Source organism: Squalius cephalus, assembly GCF_949319135.1.
Source record: "Squalius cephalus genome assembly, chromosome: 11".
NCBI classification, from domain to species: Eukaryota; Metazoa; Chordata; class Actinopteri; order Cypriniformes; family Leuciscidae; genus Squalius; species Squalius cephalus.
This window is the reverse complement of record NC_137132.1, coordinates 39,201,839-39,228,106: the sequence shown is the minus strand read 5'-3', so window position 1 is coordinate 39,228,106 and position 26,268 is coordinate 39,201,839. Positions and strand designations below refer to the sequence as shown.

At 44.9% G+C, this 26,268-nt stretch overlaps 1 protein-coding gene across 6 annotated transcripts in view; it reads left to right on the top strand.

Annotated features, from left to right (window-relative positions):
• Nucleotides 1-26,268, top strand: part of LOC307166934 (uncharacterized protein) — a 63,147-nt gene that overhangs the window by 17,635 nt on the left and 19,244 nt on the right. The gene's annotated exons all lie outside the window — the stretch shown is intronic.

Genomic DNA, 26,268 nt, shown 5'->3' with positions numbered 1-26,268 from the left:
AAATGGCAGGAATTGATGAAAGGAAGTATTTGTCCTTCTGGTTGTAGCCCGGGAGTCTTTGAATACAATCCTTGGGCAGTTGCTTTGTCTTATGCACCCAAGCAAATTCTCATTCCAGCTCTCAAGGCAATGTAAGTTCCATGTAATACAAAAATCCTCTACAAAAGAAAACAACTCATTAACATTTTTACAAATTCTTAAAGCATACACAAAAGATGAAATAAGAACTACAAACTCACAGCTGAGCAGCAAACAAACGTTTCTCAAGCCAGGATTATTTAAGAGAACAGCCATTAACCATGTGGTTACTCAAACTGAAGCTACCTCTTACTCTTCTACTTCCTCTTTTATACATAAGGTATAGGTGCTACTGGTGTCCCCTAGTGGATGGGATGAACATAGCACTCACAACAAGGACAAGTAAATCATGTGACAGACAGTGACTGTTACAACATTCACAAACATACCTGTATACACTTACGATATACAGGTTGCATTTGATTTCAAGTATATGTTCTCTTTCATAGGTTCACTCGACGCTGTGTAGCAATGACGCAATGGGAACGCCCTTAGGGCGGTGCAGATTGTCTGAACCCGTATAGAATCACGCCAATTCATTGGACCTGATGGTGCGGGCGCCAGAATTCGGATTCTGTCTTGTGCTTCAGCGACAACACTCTGTGGAACTTCATTCTCCTCTCGGTGAAGCACTATGGATTTGCACTGTTGCCAGTCTCCGTGCTCTCTTCGCATAGCACATACTCGCGAGGCTATCTTTGGCGCTTCTAGCTGCAAGTCTTATGAGAATTTTAGACTAAAATCTCTCCACGCTAGGCTTGCCTGCTTTGATAAAGATATCCAGTCCGTTCTCCCCCACCACGCTGCTGTCAATGATGAGGCCAACGCCCTTCATGAAGCCAAGGCCTGGGGATCGGACGTCGAGCTCGAGGCGTTACAAAGTGAGCAGGCCTGCTATTCCCTCTTTCACTCTCTCTTGCCCGGGCGCGCGTACCGCGCCGATTTTCTGGTGGAGTTTCTTCACGACTATTTATGCCCCAGTCCAGAGGCACACGACATCATCTTCTTTGGACTGGAGGATGTTTTATTTACCGCGGCGTCTGATTCGGAGGATTTCGGGTCCGCGGCTCACGCTCTCCCGCTCAGTGGCCAGGAAGCGCGGCCCTCTACGGCCTACACCGAGCTTGTGGATGTGTTAGCACGTGTTACTGAGAAGCTTAGTATTGAATGGCCGGACGAGCCTCGTGATTCTCAGTCCTCCAAGCTCGACGAACGTTTCTGAGTGGTTAATCCTCTTCGCGATACTTTAGAAGAAAGCTGCCATTTTTCAGCGATCTTCACTGTGAGATTTCTAGGCCCTGGAAGCAGCCTTTCTCCGTGCCGCTGACTTCACCAACCTGGTTGGTTCTGTGGAGCAGGGCTACATGTGCATTCCAGTGGTTGAGGACATGATGGCCACACACCTTTCGCCTTCATCCTCTCCTTCCTGGAAGTCTCGCCCTCTTCTTCCGTCTAAGCCCTGCAGGACCACGTCCGCCCTCGTAGGAAAATCTTACACGGCGGCTGGCCAGGCAGGTATGGCGTTCTATACCATGGCGATTCTCCAGGTCTACTAAGCGGAAGTCCTTAAGGAAATGGATGCTACTAAGCACACTGCACGTGCGGTTGGACGCACCATGGCGGGTTTGGTGGCTGTCGAGGGCCCCGCCCCTATGGCTGAATCTCACATGCGGTTGGACGCACCATGGCAGGTTTGGTGGCTGTCGAGGGCCCCGCACCCTATGGCTGAATCTCACTGAGAAATTTGTGAGAAAGAGAAGGTCTTCCTATTGGACGGCGCTATCTCCCAGTCAGGCTTATTTGGAGAGGCGGTTAATTCAGTGGTTGACAAATTCCGAACTGCTAGGACGCAGTTGGCTGCCCTTAAGCAGTTTATGCCTAGGAGGGCCCTTGATCCTCCTACTCCTTCCCCAGCGCCTAGAGACCGCTTTGCGCGCCAGCCCCTAGAAGGAGTGACGAGCTGAGACATCCTCCACCTCGCACGGTCTGGGGAGCTTGTGGCAGTCCGATGCCCCGTCAGAGCCCCCTGTAGACGTGTTGACCTGTGGCAGCCAACAAAACCCGCTGCTTCAGCTTTGCAGGGGCGTTCCTGATCCACCTGTCAGGAAACAGAGAACTTCCCCCATCTCAGAAGGGAGGGACAGACCGCTGAAGCATATCTATTTCCCCTCGAGATGCTCTCCGGATCAAAATCTGTCATACCCCCCACCATGCGCGCTTGGGGATGCAGAGTCAGCCTGTCAAAACCATCTTCCTGTATTGAAGGATGGAGAACCTCAAGGCTATCTCCCCTCAATGAATCTTCTTGCTCAAGCTGTTTCACCCACGGAAGGAGACGTATCTGGCTTTCTCCTCGTGTCGAATGGTCCAGCCCCTATGCTAGACCCCGGAATGAGAGAGACCTCGGTGACCCCTGTGGGCCAATCTTCACAGTCAATGGACGCCTCAAGCCCTCCTTCGGCTGTTTTAGCTCTGTGCCCACCACCTCTAGCTGGCAGTCACTCAGAGAGTCTGGTGGCGAGGCTCCTCCCAGGGCCCATTCCTGCGCAGCCCTTGTCTCACGACCTAGCAACGTGGAGACTTCTGCCAGGTGTGTCACGCTGGGTTCTCCACACAATCCAATTCGGATCCACACTCCAGTTCCGCCTCCTTGCTTCAATGGGGTTCACCCCACTGTCACGAACAGCACCCTAGAGGCTTCTGTTCTACAGCAAGAGGTAATGTCCCTCCTCCTGAAGGGAGCGATAGAAGAGGTTCCTCCTTCAGACTTGGACCACGGTTTCTTCAGCCGCTACTTCCTCGTCCAAAAGAAGGATGGAGGACTGCGCCCTATATTGGACATGCATCTCCTGAATTTTTCCCTTTACTAAGGGAAGTTCAAGATGCTGACGTTGAAAACTATCCTGGCGCAGATTCGAACAGGGGACTTGTTCGTCATCATGGAATTGAAGGACGCCTATTTCCACATCCAGGTCATTCCACGGCACAGGAAGTTCCTCCGGTTTGCCTTTGGGGGAAAGGCATATCAGTATCGGGTCCTTCCTTTTGGTCTAGCTCTGGCTCCGCGGACGTTCTCCAAGTGCATGGATGCAGCTCTGGCCCCCTTGAGGCTCCAGGGCATCCGTGTGCTAAATTATCTAGACAACTGGCTCATTCTGGCTCATTCCAGATAGTTGGTGTGTCATCACAGGGACGTCCTTCTCCACCACCTCGGTCTCTTGGTCTCAGGTTGAATGCTAAGAAGAGTGTCTTAACTCCTTCTCAACTCCTTAACGCCTGTCTGTCCCCTGCTCGAGTTTCTAGTCTCTGTGCGTGCTTGGTCCCTTTCAGGCTTGGCCATCATGTAGCGGTGGGCATATGTCGCAGGCTTCTGGGGCTCATTGCAGCAGCCTCTCCAGTGCTGCCCTTGGGTCTTCTTCATATGAGACCATTCCTGTGGTGGATAAAACTCAGAGGCATCCGCCCTTCTTGGTCTGCCTTCCGCCTGCTGAGAGTGTTGTGCAGTTGCCTATGCGCTCTTTGGAGGTGGAAAGACACCCCCTTGTTACTTCAGGAGGTCAAGATGGGTGTAGTTTGCCGTTGCCAGGTTGTCACGACGGACGCCTCTTTGACTGGTTGTTTGGACAGGCGAGATTCTCTCGTGGCACATAAATTGCCTCGATTTGTGAGCCGTCTCTCTGGCACTGGATCATTTTCTCCTGGCCCTGATGGACTGTCATGTCATTGTCAGGATGGACAACATGGCAGTGGTGTCCCATGTAAATCGCCAGGGAGGCTCGTGGTCGCGCACCCTCGACAGGCATGCGCGCCGCCTCCTCCTCTGGGCTCAAGAGAGGTTTCTTTCGCTGAGAGCAGTTCACGTTCCAGGGGACCTAACCGTCGCAGCTGACTTTTTGTCGTGACAGAAGCTCAAGTCGGGGGAGTGGATGTTGCACCACCAAACTGTGGATCAAATTTGGAGCATGTTTGGCGAGGCGGAGGTGGACATCTTTGCGTCGCAGAGCTCGACGCAGTGCCCCCTGTGGTTTTCCCTGTCTCATCCGACGCCTCTGGGGATAGATGCCCTCACTCATCCGTGGCCAAAGTTGAGACTGTATGCATTGCCTCTAGTCAAGTTAATCCCTGCAGTCCTTTGAAGAGTGAGGGAGTATGGAATCCGCCTCCTTCTGGGAGCCCCATTCTGGCCATCCCAGACATTGTTCTCGGAACTGAGCTCCCTGGTGGAGGGGGCAGATTCCTATCTGGAGAGATCTGCTGTTTCAGCTCCAGGGCAGGATTTGGCATCCTCGTCCCGAGATATGGAGGCTGTTGGTGTGGCTGATAAGAGGCAATTGTTAGCGACAGTGGCGTCTGGTCTTCCCGCTGATGTTCGGGAGACCATTGATAACGCTTGTGTGCCTTCTAGGTTTCTGAGTCTTGGTGTTCGGCTCATGCAGTGGACCCAGTCAGCTGCCCGGTCGGTTCAGTGCTGGAATTCCTGCAGGATAAGTTTGAGTCTGGAGTAACTGCTACCACCTTGAGAGTTTATGTCGCGGCTATCGCCGTCTATCGGGAGTCAGACGAGGTCCCCTTAGGTAGACACCGTCTGGTCTCCTCGTTTATGCGTGGAGTTATATGCTTGAGGCCTGCACGTCCTATAAGTGTCCCCACCTGGGATTTATCAGTTGTTCTGATAAATCAGGAGCTATTAGAGCCTCCCTTTGAACCCTTGGAGTCGGTTCCGGACTGGATTCTGACTCTCAAGGTGGCACTTTTGTTAGCGTTGGCCTCTCTCAAGCACGTGGGGGATCTGGAGGCTTTTTCTGTGAGTCAGCCTTGTATGGAATTTGTCCCAGGTCTTGTGAAGGTATTTCTACGGCCTAGACCTGGTTATGTCCCCAAAGTTTTGTCCACGTCATTTCGCTCTCAAGCGGCTGTGCTTCACTCTTTCTGTTCCCCTCCTTTTTCCTCTGCTGAGGAGAAGAAACATAATATGCTTTGCCCTGTTCAGGCTTCATACGTAGACCGCTCTGGCCAGTGGAGCAAGTTGTCTCAGTTGTTTGTATGCTTAGGGGCTGGCTGCCGAGGGCTCGCCGCCTCTAAGCACAGTATCTCTCACTGGGTGAGAGACGCAATTTCCCTGGCTTATGAGGTGCGTCAAGGCTCCCAGGCTCTTGTCAAGGGAGTTCCTTTGGAGGATATTTGTGTGGCGGCAGGTTGGTCCTCTCCACACACTTTTATTAGGTTTTATGACGTATATATTAGTTCGCTGCCAGGCTCCTCTTGCTGCCTAGAGGCGGCTTCTTCTTCATTGTTGGAAATTCTGAGGAGCAGAAGACGCGTTCACTATATAAAGAGTGAGTGACGTAGCGCCGCTGAGGAGGCTAATGGCTAATGAATCATCAGGCTAATGAATTGGCGTGATTCTATATGGATTCAGACAATCTGCACCGCCCTGAGGGCGTTCCCATTGCGTCATCGTTACGCAGCGTCTCTTTCCCTATTCAGAGAACATGAGTTACGCAAGTAACCCAAGACGTTTTCAATGAACTATTTATTGTTTTTTTTCCTTGTTTTTTTTATTTTATAGATACTTCTCTCAGTCTACACGGTATTGTTGAGCCTGTTGAATCTGCTGAGGTCTCAAAACTCAGGGTCTCAAAAAACCTTATTATTGTTGAAAAAAACAGGAAAGACTGTACCTGATTTTGAGTCAAAGTGCTAATATTTTTTCTTTTTGTGTGTGTGTTCTATTATTGATTGGTGAGAAAAAAAAAAGATTTAGAAATTTAACCTTTTTTTTAATGTGCGTATAAATCTTGATTTTTTTATTTATTTATTTTTATAGCAGGAGGCTTAATAGATCTATTCTGGGTGAAAACAATATTTTTGTTGTTGATAAGATTGAGCTTGTCAGGCACCTTTAATTATTGAACCAGAATATACCATTTAATTATTTTATTAAATTTCTGATTTAAATTCTCTTTGGGGCCTGCCTCCATTACAATCTAAACTTCTAAATGCTAAGAATATTTTGGAAAAAGCTGCTGAAGGCTTTGATATCACAAAAAAATGTGTGTGAATCTGATGTACAGTACATTGCTTCTGTCACGTGACAAATGAACGAAAGACTCAGAAGGTAATTATTCTGACATTGCTTCTGTCACGTGACAAATGAACGAAAGACTCAGAAGGTAATTATTCTGAGTCACTGAGAACCAATTAACAAGTGTCTGTGGGTTTTACCAGATCTTTGATCAGTTTTATACATTTGTAGACGTTTTAATTAGACATTAGTATAATTAAAATGAATAATGGTAGTGAATAGTCTTATTGGCCTGTTTAGCTGAGCCATTCATAGAACAAACAAAACAAACCTGACAATTGATAAAAATAACATATATACATTTGATTATCTTTTTATATGATTATATGATTGCATTTGAAAGATTTTACTTTCAATAAAAAAAAAAATTGCAATAGATTTGTAAAAGGTTTTTTTATGCATGTTTGGCCCGGGTTTTTGTTGCATTTACACTGTTCTGACCACTAGGGGTCACTGTGGTGTCGGTGTTGGATTGTTTCGAAGCCTTGACACAATGGGGGGTTCAGTGCTTCACCAAAGCTTGATTTGCCCATCACTACGAAATGTCTCGGAAAAAGAATTAGTTCATTTTGATGACCGAGAGAGTCAGTAAAATTATCCAAGCTTCCCATCACTAGTCCCAATACAAAAAATTTTTTGATGATGATGATGATGCAAAATAATAATCAGAACACAGGAAGGGCAACACACACTAAATACAACGTAGACCAAACTGAGAATGAATGAGGGATCAACTTATATAGCAAACACAAACAAGGATAATTTATAGAACACAGCTGAAACCAATGAAATTATAATGACGGTAACTATGGAGACAGACAAGAGGCGGGAGTCAGAACAAGGAAACATGTGACAAATGAAAAGAAACTGAAAGTCCATGAACAAAACTAAATAGAATGGTGACAACGTGTCATTCTATGACGACACAAACTTTGAATTTAGGGTTTCCCTGATCTTATATGGATGACTTTGAAATCTGTAATCCACTTGAAACTTCCACACACAAAAAAAAGATGATAACTGCAGTTTAATGGGTATCATGGAATATACTATTACAACTTCGTTCTGAGTTTAGTTCCATTTATTTGTCAGTGCTCTGAAAAAGATGGGGGGAAAACAAACATGGACATTCAATGGCTCTGGAACCACTTTGGAAAGATCTTGTAATCTTGGAGAGGGAACGTCTTGGTTACTAATGTCCCTTAAAGAGGGAACAGAGATGCTACGTTGTGGGGTCTCGCCTGGGAGCTCAATCACCCTCAAGTGGCCAGTGGATATTGGCCAGTGAATTTGAATTTGGCATTTTTGCCTTTTATTGGATAGGACAGTAGCTAGACAGAAGTGAGGTTGGAGAGATAGAGGGAGGACGGGATCGGGAAAGGTCCACGAGCCGGGACTCGAACTCGGGTTGCCCGAAGCACAACGACACTACATGTCGGCGCACTTGCCCACGAGGCTATCAGCACAGATGTTTGGCCAATGAGATTTGCATGCCGAGTCACTACTCGTGCATTATGCTGGCTCTGATCGCTGTATCATCCGATACCAATTACAGGGTTTATTTGAAGTCTTCTATTTATCATGTAGCATTATTTATTAAATTATGTTTAACAACAATGTATATTAAGTATTTCAATGAAGAGAAGAGAAAATATCACAAATTATGTATTTATTGGCAAGCAATATGTGCAACACATTAACTTAAAACATAGCCGTGCTATTTGAAACAGCTTAGGACTTGACAAATACAACTTTCCTGTAGAATAAATATTTTTAGAAGAAAAAAAAGATAAAAGAGAACAAACACAGTCTTTAATTTTAGCTTTAGACTACTTTAACGTTAGAATAAAACCTGCAACAAAAAAGGGCCATAGCCAAAATATTGTTTTGAGTCAGTCAGCCCTTAGTTTTTTTAACATACTTAAAGGACCACAGGTAATAAAGTGCACAGCAAAATAAAAAAAATAACGAAGAACTTGTATCTCCATATCTGTATCCATCTACTGTATATCTGTCTATAACTTTAACTCACTCAGAGTATGCCTAACAAGCCATGCCCAGTGGAAGCTCACATCTCTTGGGACGTCAAGAAGAAATGCAGCTGACACTAACAGAACTACAGCTGCACAATCATGATGGCTTTTGCATCATGAGTCAATGATTCATTCTGGGAAGCTCAGTCAGATTGTGTGGGCTTTTAGAGAGGTAGAGAGAGGATTAGAGAGAGGGAGAGGGAGGTAGAGAAAGAGAGAGATTTTAAGATTCATATCTCCCAAAGTTTACGTCTTAAGCATCAATGGCAGATTTTTCTTTATAAATATAAGCATCTCTGCATTTTTGGCTGGCAGCTAGTTTCTCTTCTAATCTATAATATTCCCTGCTGTGCTAAAAAGTCACTCGCTATCAACACTTGTGCATAACTTGTTGATAACTGGCTCTGATAGGTAGAGATTCAACTGAGCTGCTGATGTCACTGCCACCACGTTCCCGATCTCCATCCAACAACTCAGCATACATAGCATTCAAGGAGCCATTTCGTGGAACTTTCTCTGAAGGTTTGGATCCGCTTGCAGCCAAACTCTTCTCACCCTCCTGCTGCTTCAGTCCAGTGGCCAGGACATCAGAAAGCAGCCCACGTATCTGGGGCTCGAGTGCGTCTGAGAAATATCTGTCTTTGTACCTTTTATTAACAAGAAAACAAAACATTAGTTAATTTATTTGAATTGAATATGAATTGATAAAAAATCAGAATCAGAAATACTGCTCCATTTTAGAAAAGAAATATGCAACAGCACAGAGAAATTTTTGAAGAAAAACGGAAAATCTAGAGATAAAAAAATTATATTATGCATTTCGAAGGTTATGCTTGGCCATCGTTTTCATTAGTCAGCCAAGCATACTCCAAAAATATGCTTTACATTCTGTAGTCTTATTATTAACTCTTCTAAATGCTTATTTTTTACAGCAAATTTAACCTGTTAGCCAGACCCCCGCTTTTGAAACAATATCAAGAAATGGTATACACAAACTAGAACAGATAGTTCATGAACAGAAGCATAAGTATGGTCTCATTTGAAAGCAATTACTTGGCAGTTTATTATTTTATTAAAATTTTTTTTTATAAATCGCTTCAAAGTTTTGTAAAGCTATTAGAAATGTATTTTTATGAAATATCTTTATGAAGATAAAATTGATGTTGGCATTGTTTTATACGTGATTATAAATTGATTATAAGTCTAAAACTGGATTTTTATGAAATGTTTTTAAAGATCATGTCAGGTGATTTACATTTTCAGAAGACTCTGAAATGCTAACTGATGTTTAACCCTCTGGAGTCTGAGCTGTTTTATGGGCCCTGGAGGTGTTCTGACATGCTCTGACATTTGTGCTTTTTTCAGTTATTTATAAACATGTTAATGGCAAAGGTGTAAATTCACTCTATATAGCACAAACAGGGCTACCAAAATATCTGATCAACATGCATGTATATGTTTGAATTTTTAAGAGAATAATGTTTATGCGTGGTTATTGGAAAAAATTAAAATGAAAGTTGCAGAAATAAGGCCACAAAACACATACTAAATATGTGGCAATAAGACTTTTGACTAAAGGATATCATCGCCTATAGTTTTTTCTTCAAAATTATGTGAAAATAGTCTTGCTTTATCGTTCACATAAAACCATACATTGATTTAAATTGATGTAAAACAGGTTTTGCTTGGAAAGCCAATATGCGAGGGGGGCGTGAACGAGGAGTGGTTTTCACCTGAATTACCACCCACTCTGCATAATGATGAGCCATTCACTCAGGTGTGACAACTGACTGAGCCACAATGCAAGGACCATTTAAGATTTTGCTTACATCTATCTTGTAAATATGTTTTGCTATTTTATTAAAAAGGTTACAATTACAACAATAATTACAATTTCAACAATATTTCAAGTGTACTCTTTCTTTGTAAAAAAAAGATTATAGGCCTACATTTTATCTATGTATTCATTACTTTGAATATAGCCAACATTGGAACAGCTAACATCTTAGTTGATGACTTTATTTTTGACAAAAATAGTAGGCTATTTTATATATAGAAATTGCTAAACAAAAGCTTATTTGACGAGGCAGTATATTCTACAGTAAAAACTGTACCCAAATCTACTAAACAAAATGTTGTCTTTCATATTTCACCTGACTGTAACGTTGTTTTCATGAAATACGCTTACACACGCTTAAAATGATGATAATTAAGTGTAAAGATCGGTATTACTGAAAATATTTGGTGTTTGGGGTGAGGATTGGGGTTGATCCATTTATAAAGTAGCTGTTTTTTATTTATTTTTCTGATGTGCACAAATAAGCGACAGGTATCATACGATTTTCTTCTCCATGTTCCTTTTTTTCTATTCTTTTATTCGTTCATGCATGTAATAATGAATGAATGAATGAATGAATGAATTTATGTATGACTTGTGCAATAAAAAAATAAAAAAATAAAAAAAATACGATAGGCTATTGACTCGCGATCTTCGCAGTAGGCTAGTGAACGCACCGGAGAAACGCACATTTATTAGGCTACATAGTTTTTTTGTTTTGGATGGTTTTGTTTAGAACCAGCTGTAAATGTAAATATATTTCACATTTTTTAGACATGTGAGGCGAGTAGGCTACGGTCTGGTTGATGATCTCCAGTTCAAGCACCTTATGTTGTGATTGCTAGCCTATATTTACTTTAAATCCAGGAAATTTGTTAATGAAAAAATTATTAAAATTAAGATACAATTGATACAAAACGAAATTCGTTTTAAAGAAAGGATTTGTACTTTCTGTTTTGAGGTATCTGTGAATGTTTGAAAGTCAACTGTCACGTAATATTGTTTTTTGCCAGCTGTGGTAAACAGCGCGCATCTATGCCGTTCATTCATTCATAAACAGAAACCTGAGAAGGAAAAACTTACTAGTATTCCTCAGCTCGTATTCCTCGTATTCGTCATTATTCCTCACAGCGCTGCGTTGTAAACAAGTAATGTTCTGAATAAACTGGTGTTTTGGTTTTCTTGTGCTGATGATAGGGGCGTTCACAGGATTGCGTGGATTACCTCAGCCATTTGCGTTTGAATAGCGTGCGCTCTCTGTGGGCGGAGTCACATTACATTTGAATTAGCTCTAATGAGGTCGACTGGAATCGCTCTCTTTTAATACAGATTTCACAAGATGAGAATATTTGTTTTTTATATAAATTACTTCATTAAAAAGTAGAGAATTCAAGCTTCATGCCTGTGTGTCTGAATGCCTGTTTGACTGAGTATTCGCTAAGCTACAGTTCATTTTCGGACGCGTTTCAGAATGGACTACACGGACAGAGAGAAGGCAGAACTCGCTTCGTGTTTATTTTTCTTTATTTGGCAAAAAGCACAACACTTTGTTTTTATTGTGAGTATACACAAAAATAATACACATTTAACAGAATCGATTGATGTATGAAACTTGTTTTGTAAAATCAAAGTCAAAAGAGAATTTCGGGTCTCAATCAACTCATAAGGAAAAAAATCGAGCAGATCACGCCGGCGTGATCTCAGACCCCTGAGGGTTAATGTAATTTTCAAAGCATCTATTCAGTCTATTGTCTCTTGTTTTGTGGTGCAAACGAGTCCCATTCAGTCTCAGTCTCTCCTGCACACATTCACACCTCTCCGGCTGTAATGTCAGCAGGTTGAAGGCAAATGTAGGCGAAGATACAAAAATAGCAAAGGTTTTATTCCAACAAGTAAATATCCAAACATACGGAACAGTGTGCTAGTGCACAAACAATAACCGACAAGTGAACAGAGAAACAGGGGGAGCTTAAATACACAGAGATAATGACCAAGACAACAGGTGACGGTGATGAGTGGAACAGGTGAAGGCGGTGATGACAACGATGATGATGATGATGATGAAAAGGTGATGACGGAGGATACTGTAGTGCTGAGAAGACAGGCGGTGAATGTGACATAACTCCCCCCTGCCCCTAGGCGCGACCCGCGCCGTACAAGGCAGAACACGGGAGGGGGGGTGGGCATCCTGGAGTCCGTGACGGGAAGGCGGACCGGGTGCAGATGGACAGACTCCAGGATGGTCCAGGCGGCCACCTCCCTTCGGGTGGTCGAGGAAGAGAAGGCTGAGCAGGAGACCACCCCTCGGGCGGGCCAGGTGGAGCAGGCTGGTGAGGCAGCCAGGGCGGAGATGACCCTTCGGGCGGCCAGGGCGGAGAAGACAGTTCGGGCGGCCACGGCGGAGCCAAAATTATGCTAAGGGATTATGGGCAGGAACAGACACCGGCTCAGGAACAGACACCGGCTCAGGAACAGCGGCCATCTCTGCTGAGGGCTCAGGTTCAGGCGTGGCGGCGGCCATCTCTGCTGAGGGCTCAGGCAGCGTGGCGGAGGTCATCTCTGCTGAGGGCTCAGGTTCAGGCATGGCGGCCATCTCTGCTGAGGGCTCAGGCGACGTGGCGGCAGCCATCTTTGCTGAGGGCTCAGGTTCAGGCGTGGCGTCGGCCATCTCTACTGAGGGCTCAGGCAACGTGGCGGCAGCCATCTTTGCTGAGGGCTCAGGTTCAGGCGTGGCGTCGGCCATCTCTACTGAGGGCTCAGGCGACGTGGCGGCAGCCATCTTTGCTGAGGGCTCAGGTTCAGGCGTGGCGTCGGCCATCTCTACTGAGGGCTCAGGCGACGTGGCGGCGGTCATCTCTGCTGAGGGCTCAGGTTCAGGCGTGGCGTCGGCCATTTCTACTGAGGGCTCAGGCGACGTGGCGGCAGCCATCTTTGCTGAGGGCTCAGGTTCAGGCGTGGCGTCGGCCATCTCTGCTGAGGGCTCAGGCAACGTGGCGGCGGTCATCTCTGCTGAGGGCTCAGGTTCAGGCATGGCGGCCATCTCTGCTGAGGGCTCAGGCGACGTGGCGGCAGCCATCTTTGCTGAGGGCTCAGGTTCAGGCGTGGCGTCGGCCATCTCTACTGAGGGCTCAGGCAACGTGGCGGCAGCCATCTTTGCTGAGGGCTCAGGTTCAGGCGTGGCGTCGGCCATCTCTACTGAGGGCTCAGGCGACGTGGCGGCAGCCATCTTTGCTGAGGGCTCAGGTTCAGGCGTGGCGTCGGCCATCTCTACTGAGGGCTCAGGCAACGTGGCGGCGGTCATCTCTGCTGAGGGCTCAGGTTCAGGCGTGGCGTCGGCCATCTCTACTGAGGGCTCAGGCGACGTGGCGGCAGCCATCTTTTCTGAGGGCTCAGGTTCAGGCGTGGCGTCGGCCATCTCTGCTGAGGGCTCAGGCAACGTGGCGGCGGTCATCTCTGCTGAGGGCTCAGGTTCAGGCATGGCAGCGGCCATCTCTGCTGAGGGCTCAGGCGACGTGGCGGCAGCCATCTTTGCTGAGGGCTCAGGTTCAGGCGTGGCGTCGGCCATCTCTACTGAGGGCTCAGGCAACGTGGCGGCAGCCATCTTTGCTGAGGGCTCAGGTTCAGGCATGTCGGCGGCCAACTCTGATGAGGGCTGAGGTTTTGGGATGGAGACAGGCTCAGGGCTGGGCAGAACCAGTGGCGGAAAAGTCTCTGTGCTGGACGGGACCAGCGGCGAAGGAAGCTCTGGGCTGGACGGGACCAGCGGCGAAGGAAGCTCTGGGCTGGACGAGACAGGCGGTGAAGACGGGTCAGGGCTGGACAGGACCAGCGGCGAAGAGGGCTTTAAGCTGGGCAGGACCAGCGGCGAAGAGGCGTTTGGGGTGGGCAGGACCAGCGGCGAAGAGGGCTTTGAGCTGGGCAGGACCAGCGGCGAAGAGGGCTTTGAGCTGGGCTGGACCAGCGGCAAAGAGGGCTTTGAGCTCACAGTCACTAGCTCGGCGGGCACGACGCTATCTGTCTTAGGCTCGACAGAGCTGGCGTGAAGTGCAGGCTCATCTGGGCTGGCGTGAAGTGCAGGCTCATCTGGGCAGATAATTGGGAGGTCAGGTTCTGTGAAAAAGTCTATTAGATTGACTACCATAGAAACTAGTTTGAAGATGGGAGGCGAGTCCGGACGATCAAACTGGATGAGAAGATCGGGATGTGTGTTATGATCAGGCTGGGTGTGAGAGTCTGGTTGAACGACTTCCACAGTGAGGGATGAACCACACACCCACAGCGTGCAGTCAATGAATTTGACGAAAGGTAGGTTGAGATCATCTAACAGCAGTATCTGGGCGAGTGGATCGTCTAACCCGCTCCAGAACTGCTGTTTAAGGAAGTCCTCATCCCAGCTCACATCCTGGTAAAGGTTAAGGAAAACTTACACAAATTCCTCCAGAGTACTACCATTCTGGTTGAAGGTTGAAGATTCCAAGAGGTTCTGCATCATTCACTTGTTTTTGGCTGGTTATTCTGTAACGTCAGCGGGTTGAAGAAGGCAAAGGTAGGCGAAGATACAAAAATAGCAAAGGTTTTATTCCAACAAGTAAATATCCAAACATACAGAACAGTGTGCTAGTGCACAAACAATAACTGGCAAGTGAACAGAGAAACAGGGGGAGCTTAAATACACAGAGATAATGACCAAGACATCAGGTGACGGTGATGATGATGAGTGAAACACAGGTGAAGGCGGTGATGACAACGATGATGATGATGATGAACAGGTGAAAGTGATGATGACGGAGGATGCTGGGAAGTGTAGTGCTGAGAAGACAGACGGTAAATGTGACACCGGCCTGGTTATGGCTCTAATTCTTTTCGTTTGTCATCATTATAATTACTGACAACTTTCTATTCGCAATGTTTTAATCAATTCACCTTCTTTAAACTGTATCAAATGCCCTTCTTGAAAAAAAAAACTAACATTTCAGTTAGCTTCACTATTCAAAATCATTTATAAAAATAACATATTTGATCAAGTATCTGAACTTGCAGCAGAACATATTTTATATTATTATTTTACATTTGATTATTTTATTTATTTCTAAATAACTTATAATGTTGGTGTGCCTTAAGCAGTCATTCTGAACCAGTAATCATGTTTTTGACAATTCTGCATGGATTGGATAATGTTTTTATTTTATTCATTTACTACGTAAATTATGACTCGTATGCTGTGTGGGAACCCTGTGCGCATGCTTTGTTGTTTGCTGTTTACGTTTGTTGTGTTCGTTACATGCTCAGCTCTTTCTGCATTCCTCTTCAAACTGGACTTTACTTTTTCTGCTTGGCTCGGCATATTTCTCTGTTGCCGTAGGGAACTCTCTGTTGTCAGCCTGTCTAGCCCTCTCACCCTTCTTTTCTCCATCTGTTGGACTGACTGGCTACGTTTATATGCACAACTTTTGTTTCAATCAGACTGAATTCATTCCGGTTGATGAATCCGAACGTAGTGTTTACATGAATGCTAAACGTGATCGGGTTGATGTTTGTGTTTATATGTCACAAGCCTCAAATCGGAAAAGATTTTTTGACATGCGCACACTGCATGAATATACAGAGTTTCCCGCTGTTTGTGCATAATAACCATTCTCCTGCATTGGTTCTTTATTTGTTTTAAACAGCAGACTTAATATTTATCCATTTCTGGTCATAATTTGGAGACAATGAGCATATGAACCGTTTTGTCGTGCTGCTTATATTTATCACGTAGTAAAAATGCCCAAAACCAGTCGTCTGTGGATGAGAATCTGAAAACGAGGACTGGTAGGACGTTGTCCTGCTCCACTTCACAGACGCAGTGGAAGGAGAATTTTAGAATGACGGGACACTCATTTATATGAACACTTTGGGCCTGTCCCAATTCCTCCCCTTCCCCTAGATTTTTGCCCTAACCCTCATTTTTGCGCATTCTTGTGTAGGGGTTTAACTTTAACCAAAACTTTAGAGAGCAAGGGGGAGTGTTATTCTTCCCTTAAAATCAACCCTCAAAACATAGTGAGGCCCGATGCAGGCTTAAAACGAAGTGGGAGATGAAATTACCCAGGATACCTTGCGAACTCAGTGAGCCATCCAAATTTTTCAACAAAGATGACGGACACCGCTGGAAAGGAACAATATAATTGTAAGTATATTTTCGCAAATAAGCATGTTAAAATTTAGAAATATGTTGGAATATGTTAGTTTGATGCACATCCAATGGACTGTTGAGTTTTGAACACTAATGTTAGAAAATATTTCACAAAGCTATCTGACGATGTTCATGATATCTGCCGAGTGCTTCGAGAGAGTCTGCCCATAAAATATACATCTGATCTGGGTAGTTAATCTAATTTTATTTTCTATTTCTATTTTGGCTTCCAAGGATTATAAAAAGAAGATATGTGAGGTAAAACTATTAAAAACTAGCCGCGTTCGTCTAGCGCATCATCTTTCCCTTCACAGCGCGCTGTCATTTCTCCCTAAACCCAAACTCAACGTCAGAATCAGCACTTAGCACAATCGGTGATTGTTGTAAAATGCAGTGTCTCTTGTTTCTAAATTGCGGGACGTGTTTGATAGTAAAACGAGCTATTAAAAGTACAATGATCTGCGCAAGAGACGTTGCCCCTGTTCCCATGGTGGCGCGCGCTCGGAAACGGACTGCAACTACCCTTACGAAAAAGAAGTTTATTCAAGTGTTCTATTAGTATGCTTCTTTAAACTAAAAATAAGAAAGTATACTTTCAGTCTACACTTTACATACTTCTCAAAAATATACTTTATGTACTTCTCAGAATTATACTTAAAGTACACTTAAGTGTACTTGACTCATACTGAGAGAAAAGTCCAAGTATATTTGGCCTGTACTTGTACTCAGTCTTTTGATTGAATACTTAATTATACTTTTAAGTATATCTCAAAGTATACTTGGCTTGTAGTTGTGTTAACCCTTTTGATCGAGTAGCCTATTGAATATACTTTTTTTTTTAAATAGTTTTTCATATACAGTCTTATGAAACTTACATTGTCTGAAAATATTGATTAGAATATTGATATAAAACAGATATGTTTCTAATTCAGCGTATCTGAATTTTTGTGTAGGCTAGTCCACTGGTAGTGTATAGGAATTTAATCTAATTCTACTTTTTCCCACCATTGACTGAATTTTCCAACTATCCATGTTTTCACTGTTATATGGTAGGGGGTGCTAAGACACATCTTCTAGTACAGAATCTCGAGATCAAAACACTGGAGAAGAAGAAGCTGAAACAAGTGATAGAAGAAGATTGCTCACTCAAATGTAAAATAACATGATCATCAAACATTAAACAGCGTGTAAAACAAAACTGCTTCATCGAACCCATGAAGAGAAAACGACTGTGAAGCTTTGGGGTTGTTGGACTCGATCTACTATCAGATCAGAGCTACTGATCCACTATACGAGGTGCCAAGCTGAAAATACTTTACAGAAACAGAGATGCCAAAATTATATGCCGAGTTGCGCGAAAAGGTTGAAAAAGAGCTGTGTGACTTGAAATACTTTGCCACTACAACGGACCTGTGGTCGAGCCGTACCATGGAGCCTTTCATCAGCCTGACCATTCACTATATAACGAACGATTGGAATCTTAGCAGCCGGTGTTTGTAGACGTCGTACTTCCCCGCTGAACATACGGCCAAGGAGATAGCACTAGGACGCAAGGAAGCGCTTGAGTCATGGGGTTTTAAAGAAGAACGCCAAGTGTGCATCACTACTGATAATGGAACGAACGTGGTCAAGGCAGCGTCTCTGAATGCTTCGGACACAAGCTGCACCTCACCATCGGTAGGTTAAAACATTTTGTGCATAATATTATAATATTGTAACATTACACTGTAATATTTGCCTATATTACTGCACAGTAATATTGCATTTGCGTTTAGAGATGTAGAATTTGCCTCTGTTCAGTTGTATAGCCAATGCTATTTTAATGTTGCATTTGTGTTAAGTGATGTTCATTCAATCCTAATCAAGCAGTGTGTGTGTGTGTGTGTGTGGAGAGAGAGAGAGAGAGATGAAGATTATAGATGAAATTAATTAATAATATCTTACAAATTTGTCAACAGAAAAAAAGTGTGAAAGACCCCCAAATTGACCGTGCTGTTGACTTATGCATGAAGATTGTGAGTGCCTTTTCACACTCATAGAAAAGAAGAAAAGAGTTGAAGAAAGCCCAGGCAGAGCACCATCTTCCCTTTCATTGGCTCATCACAGAAACACCAACAAGGTGGGGGTCACGCCAGATGATGATCCAGAGGGTGCTTGAACAAGAGAAGGCCCTATCACAGGTCCTGAAAGCAAACAGGAAAAACAAACACCTGGTACCCACTTGGCAAGATACAGGTGACTTGGTCTGATCTGATCCCAGATCTATAAGCAAGACCCTCGGGCCACTGCTGGAATTCTCCATCTTTTCAACAACACTATTCTCGCTGCAGCTGATGATGACGCAGAGCTGACCAAGGACATTAAAAAAAGAGTCATCCTAGAGTATTTCTTGGAAGTACTCAGAAACGGTTGACCGTAAGAAGAACCCAACTTACAAGTCACCAGACTCAGGCATTGGTAACAAAATGTGTCCAGGCTGATTCAGAGCTGACCACGTTCCTCCAGGAAGAAGCACTTGATGCATCATCTGATCCCTTGATGTGGTGGCGTGATAACCATAGAAGATTTCCTCTAATAGCCAAGTTAGCACAAAAAAAAACATGTGCATTTGTGCAAAAAGCACTAGCTCAGAAAGAATGTTTAGCACAGCTGGTAACATTGCTACAAAGAGATCCTACCTTAAGCCCCTCAAGGTTAACATGTTGCTGTTCCTTTCTCACAATCTGCCTAACAATTAAAAATGGATCTGGCAGCAGATATGGCCTGTTGAGGCATCTGTGACTGAGTGAGACACTTTACAAGTCTAAACTGACTTTGTTTTGTTCTAGTTTGTTACCTTGCACTTTGAGATCTTGGAGAGGGGTCTATCAGAACTGTCTGTATATATAACTGCCAATATAAGTGCTGTATTTTTTGTGTGTGTGTGTGTGTGTGTGTGTGTGGAATTTTTTTAAATTAATGTTCCAGTAATGTTCAAAATTAATTGAATAATTAATATAAATAATTGAAAGGAAATCTAGCATTGGGGATTTCTGGCTTTTTCCTGTTGTACTGACCCAAAACCAAAGTACGTACTGAACCATGACTTCTGTGTACTGTTACACCCCTAGTAAACCGTTTGGTTGCTTAATGTTAGACTTGTGCTCTTGCTCTTCTTTTGGGCCACTATTGTCCCTTCAAAATGTGTCCACTTTCCTCCTAACATTCAGTTCCTTCTCCATCCAAATGCGGGCACAGCACCTCTGCTCTTCCACTTCTTAACAAACCATCAAAAAGCACCAAATGATATCTGATTTAGAAGAGCTGAATATAGAACATGTGGGGTAACACTTTAGAATACTGTCTCTTACTTAATGCATAATTAATAAGAAATTATTGCAGAACTACTTCAGTCACTACTATTAACTACTAAGGAAGATGTGTTAACTAATAAGTATGTAACAGCATTTTTTTTTTATTGTGTTAAGTAACAATTAACTAATCAATAACTATTGAATTCAGTCATGCCTCATGAACAACTACTATTAATTATCTAATAATTAAGGTTCAAGAAAAATAACTAAGAAGTTACTACTAATGAACAGTCATACACAGTTAGCCATTACAATAATCGGGTTGGTCTTCTTCTTTATTACCAATGCTATTATTATTTTTATTATTACTACTATAGAAATGCAATATGCATTTAGTGGAATATTACATTACATACCAAAAATTACATTTTATTGTCATTACAGCAACATTTTTCCCCCCTGTATGGTCAATTGCTTTGTGAGTTGAGGTCTTTAAGACGACATAAACTTCAGAATGGAACCCCCTTTCCAACTCTAAGTGCCTTGCCATAACTAGCCAACTTACCTCAGGTAGGTTTATGAATTTATATACAATACAGTATGTGTGTCTGTATTGGGTAAATTATTTCAAATTAGGCAATGACTGAGGGGAAGTGAAAATACAGGGAACCCATGAATATTTAAAAAAGAATTACTACATGTGGCAGGATGGGTTATTACCCCTCCTAATTTTTTAATTTGAGGTTTGGCCAATAGGCTGGGACCATGGGTGTATAAGAGCACGGGCTGCCAGTCATAGGTGTGCGTCACTTTCCGGGGCCGTGCCGTCACCTACGCGCCCCGCTGCTTGTGCTGGAGAATCAAATGTGGACATTTGATACGGTAAGGAAAGCTAGTACGACGATGTTTGTGTAATGAGATTCCTATGGGTTGCTTTAATGGATTGGGTACTAATCTGTATGCTTTACGTAGTCTAAAGTTCATCCGCGCTCTCTGCTGACGAGATATCTGGCTCCATGCATCGCTAGGAATTCAGGATATTATTCCGGTGCAGCATCTGTTATTGTGAGTATGTTTGCTCGAGCCGGAAGCCAGGGGGAGAATGAATGGCAGTGTAACACTTTCTGTTTTGTTTGTAGGCGCGTGACAAGGGCAATGGCGGCGTTCTGGTCAATTGTTATATGCTCTGTGCCTCATCATAGAATTGCTGGTCGCTCCAACGCTCCGTGCTTCATCATAGAGTTGCTGTTCGCTCCAATGTTCCGTGCCTCATCATAGTTGCTGTTCGCTCCGACGCTCCGTCTCTCATCATAGTTGCTGTTCTGTTTCCATCGGATTGTTCCGTTGCTACGAGACTGGGACACTCTCAATGAGTTTTTTTCCGTGTTCTAAGTGAACTTTTCCGTGCTTCCTAAGCTGTGTCGCAGTGATATGCTTTGAGTTTCTTTTGTTTTCCTTATTTTTTGGTTTATTTCTTTAATTGATTTTCAATGGTTGGGTATTTTTTGAATATATATTGCCTTCATCTAACCATTTCTATGGTTGAGCTATAATGCCCATTTAATTATTTGTTTATATTTAATTTGAGTTTAAGCTTTCCTTTTGCTTTTTTTTTATCTTGATTTGTGACGGTCCGGGCGGAACCGAGTAGTTGGTTCCTTCCTGGAACTGCATTAAGTTACTTTTTATATTGTTTATGTTATTATTTTGTTTATGCATATCTCTGCTCTCTTAATGTCTTTTTCTTTCTGGTTGTTGGCAGGACCTGGGCACCCGGGGGCAGACGAGTGACCTTCTGGTGGTGGCATCCTTCACTGTAGTCGTGGTCTTCTTTGACCTTAGTCGCTGTGTGTGTGCTAGTGTGTGTGCACTGTGATTTGAGTGATTTTTCATTAAGGGTGATATTCTGAGACTGCCCCTGTTGGTAAGCCTGGGTTCCTTTGCCACCAATGAGTGAACAACAATTGAGATGAGTGCGATTGCTGGTCAATGCCTCTTTTAACTATGAATGCCTCTCAACTGCTAATAAAATACTTTTGTACGATTACTTATGTCTCTGACTCCAACAGTGATTAGGACCTGTGCGTGCCTGTAGAAGTTGTGTTTAATTCCTGGGGTGAAATTCCCCAGGTGGCGTAGTCGAAAATTATAACAATTTGAGTTTGCTCTGAGCGCGTATAGTAAGCGCGCCGCCCCACCACGTAGCTCTCAGCTCACGCCCGCTCTGCCACATACATAATTCTGAAGGAGTTACTGTCACATGCCTGTCCTGTCTCGTGTAGCACATGTGGTGTTTGTGTTCCTGTCACTGTTTTGACCCCACCCTCCTTGTTATCTCATTATTGGTTTCATTTGCCCCACCTGTTGTTCCTCATCACCTGCCTGATTTGTCCCCTTTATAAGTTCCTTTGTGTTTGCAGTCTGTGTCGGATCGTTGTCTTGTACACGTCTCCTGTTCTCCTGTGACCCCTTTTTGGTATGTTCGTTTTTGAAGTTGTTGTTTTGCATTAAGTTATGTTTTCCCCCTCGTGGGTTTTGTTTTGTGTTTAGTGTTTCTTTTGGTAATAAACATCTTTTCCCTTTGCATTTGAGTCCTCCCTTTGTTTTCTTTAATTAGCGTGACAGAACGATCCGACCATGTCAAGGACTCAGCAAGGGGTCTCTTCCCCAGCCACCGAGCGGGAGAGGGGGCAAAGTTTTGAGGGGACCCGGTTGGTCATATTTCGCGGGACCCGTGGAGGCCGCAGTGGAGGAGGTGGGCGAGAGAAATTTCAACACCACTCTCCACTCTGGCCTCTCTTCGACCCTGAGCCGGTGGTCCCGAAAGGGAGGAGAAGGACTCCCTCCATGTCTGTCCCGGTGGTCCCAGTTCTGGTGGTCCCAGCTCCGGTGGTCCCAGTTCCGGTGGTCCCGAAACACAGGAGGAGGAGAAAGGTTCCCTCCGTAATTGTTCCGGTGGTCCCAGTGTCGGTGGTCCCAGTGTCGGTGGTCCCGAGCCCGGAGGTCCCTGTTCCGGTGGTCCCTGTTCCGGTGGACCCAGTTCCGGTGGACCCAGTTCCGGTGGACCCAGTGCCGGTGGTCCCAGTGCCGGTGGTCCCAGTGCCGGTGGTCCCAGTGCCAGTGGTCCCAGTTCCGGTGGTTCCTGTTTCGGTGGTCCCGAGTCCGGCGGCTCCAAGACACAGGAGGAGGAGGAGAAAGGCTCCCTCCGTAACTGTTCCGGTGGTCCCTGTTCCGGTGGTCCCTGTTCCGGTGGTCCCTGTTCCGGTGGCTCCTAACACTGAGACCATCCCGGAGGTGACTGCCATCCCTGATGCGCCGCCCAGGCGTCTTGCTCTGCCCGCGCCGCCCAGGCGTCTTGCTCTGCCCGCGCCGCCCAGGCGTCTTGCTCTGCCCGCGCCGCCCAGGCGTCTTGCTCTACTGGCCCCGCCCGAGCTGCTCACACTGCCTGCACCACCCCAGCGATCCGTCACGTCTGCCCAGCAAGAGACTATTCACGTCACATCTGCCGAGCCTGTGTCTTCGGACAAGATGGCCGCCACAGAGACTGTTCACGTCACGTCTGCCGAGCCTGTGTCTTCGGACAAGATGGCCGTCGCCGAGAGTGTTCCTGTCACGTCTGCCGAGCCTGTGTCTTCGGACAAGATGGCCGCCGCCGCGAGTATTCACGTCACATCTGTGTCCCCGTCTGGTAGCCGCTCCTTAAGGAGGGGGTAATGTCACATGCCTGTCCTGTCTCGTGTAGCACATGTGGTGTTTGTGTTCCTGTCACTGTTTTGACCCCACCCTCCTTGTTATCTCATTATTGGTTTCATTTGCCCCACCTGTTGTTCCTCATCACCTGCCTGATTTGTCCCCTTTATAAGTTCCTTTGTGTTTGCAGTCTGTGTCGGATCGTTGTCTTGTACACGTCTCCTGTTCTCCTGTGACCCCTTTTTGGTATGTTCGTTTTTGAAGTTGTTGTTTTGCATTAAGTTATGTTTTCCCCCTCGTGGGTTTTGTTTTGTGTTTAGTGTTTCTTTTGGTAATAAACATCTTTTCCCTTTGCATTTGAGTCCTCCCTTTGTTTTCTTTAATTAGCGTGACAGTTACTTAGAAATTACTGAGGGAAAGTGAAAATATAGGGAGCCCATTAGTAATTAATACATAATTACTACATAATTCTGAGGGAATTACCTAGAACCTGGAACAGTATTCTAAAGTGAAAATATAGGGAACCCATTTGTAATTAATAAAGAATTACCACATAACTCTGAGGGAATTTCTTAGAAAGTGGAAAAGTAACCTAAAGGGAAAAGGGAACCCATACATTAGTAATGAGTGATTGTTTTATTATTTCAGTAAAGTTATGACTCAAGTATCTGTTTGCATTTTTTTATTAGCTTCATATTAGTCAGCTGCAAATATGGCTTGACCCCAAAAAAATTCTAACAAAAGGTTTCTCAGTGGTTTACAGTAGTGTCAGATGTACTTAAAAACATACTAAAAGTTTACCAAAGTTTGACTCCAAGAAAGGCCCCATTTTCAAAATGGCGGCCATCAGGTCTTTAAAATGACCATTACTCCTTTGTATTCCTCCTAGACCAGGAATAGTGGTGCCTGATACATGTTTGGGCCAAGTAATATTCTAATTAGTATATTTGCATGATAGATAAGTGAATACAAGTACAATTATATATTAAAGCAATTGGTTACAAGCATATTTATGCGAAAAATAAGTACAATTTCCATTAAGTAATTGCATATTTCTCCTTTCTCATATCGTTTTGCCTAGTGTTGGTGGTTTCTGTGGTTCATAACCATTCTTTTGATTCCATTAAAGAATAAATTAATAAGAAATGTGTGGTACTGTAGAATTAGTCAAAACAGGGCTGCCACGTGAAGGCATGTGCTGATTGTCTGAACCAGTATAGAATCACGCCAATTCATTGGCTGATGGTGCGGGCGCCTCCTCAGCGGCGCTACGTCACTCACTCTTATACAGTGAATGCGCCATCTGCTCCTCAGATTTTCCACCGATAAAGAAGCAGCTCGTTCGGCAGCAAGAGGAGCTTGGCAGTGAACGCAGCGTCTCCTTCCCTATTCAGAGAACATGGGTTATGCGAGTAACCCCGAAACGTTCTCTTTCATAGGTTCACTCTACGTTGCGTAGCGATGACGCAATGGGAACGATATACCACACACGCCAAGCTAAGCGCTGCAAGATCTGGCCCAACAAGGAACTCAACTAGGACCTAGGCGACCAGTTCATTCAGAAAGAACCCTGAAACCAGGGGCCGCATCTTAATCCAAGTTATAAAACCTAATAAAAGTGTGCAGAGAGGACCAACCTGCCGCCACACAAATATCCTCTAAAGGAACTCCATTGAAAAGAGCCTGGGAGGACGCGGTACTCCTAGTAGAGCAAGCTTTAACACCCAGAGGTGAAGGAAGTTTCTGCACCTCATAAGCCAGGGAAATTACGTCTCACCCAGTGAGAGATCCTGTGCTTAGAGGCGGCCAGCCCCAAAGCATACGAAACAACTGAGACGACTTGCGCCACTTGCCAGAGCGGTCCACGTATGCCTTTAAAGCCCGAACAGGGCAAAGCAAATTATGTTTCTCCTCCTCAGCAGAGGAAAAAGGTGGGGGACAGAAAGAGTGAAGCACGACCACTTGAGAGTGGAATGATGTGGACAAAACTTTGGAGAGATATCCAGGTCTAGGCCGTAGAACACCTTCACAAGACCTGGGGCAAACTCCATACAAGGCTCACTCACAGAAAGAGCCTGCCGTACACCAAAACTCATAAAGCTTCCACTTAGAGAAATACAGCCATCTAGTAGAAGGTGCACGAACATTTGCAATGGTCTCGCCACTGTCGCTAGCGATTGCCTCTTATCGGCCACACCCACAGCCTCCATATCTCGGGTCGAAGATGCCAAATCCTGCCCTGGAGTTGAGACAGCAAATCTCTCCTGATAGGAATCTGCCAAGGGGACCCCTCCACCAGGGGGCTCAGTTCCGAGAACCACGTCTGGGATGGCCAGAATTGGGCTATCAGAAAGTCTGCTGCGTCGTTCAGGTCCCCTGGAACGTGAACTGCTCTCAGCGAAAGAAACCTGTCTTGAGCACAAAGGAGGAGGCGGTCTGCATGCCTGTCGAAGGGTACGCGACCGCGAGCCTCCCTGGCGGTTTACATGGGACACCACTTGTCCGTCCTGACAATGACATGACAGCCCATCAGGGCTGGGAGAAAATGATCCATGGCCAGAGAGACGGCTTGCAGCGCGAGGCAATTTATATGCCATGAGAGAAGCTCGCCCGTCCAAACACCGTACGCTGGTCTGCCCTCAAGGACCGCACCCCAACCAGTCAAAGAGGCATCCGTCGTGACAACCTGGCGACGGCAAACTACACCCATCTTGACCCCCTGAAGTAAAAAGGGGGAGTCTTTCCACTTCCAAAGAGCGCAAAGGCAACTGCACAACACTCTCAGCAGGTTGAAGGCAGACCAAGAAGGGCAGATGCCCCTGAGTTTCATCCACCACAGGAATGGTCTCATATGAAGGAGACCCAAGGGCAGCACAGGAGAGGCTGCTGCCATGAGCCCTGCGACATATGCCCACCACTACATGATGGCCGAGCCTGGAGAGAAATACAGTGGAACCGTTTCTGGACTGGAAACTCGAACAGGGGCCAGACTGGCCTGCATCGAGAGAGAATCGAGTTAGACACCAAGGAAAGTGGTCTACTGAGAAGGAGTTAAGTCACTCTTCTGAGCATTCAAC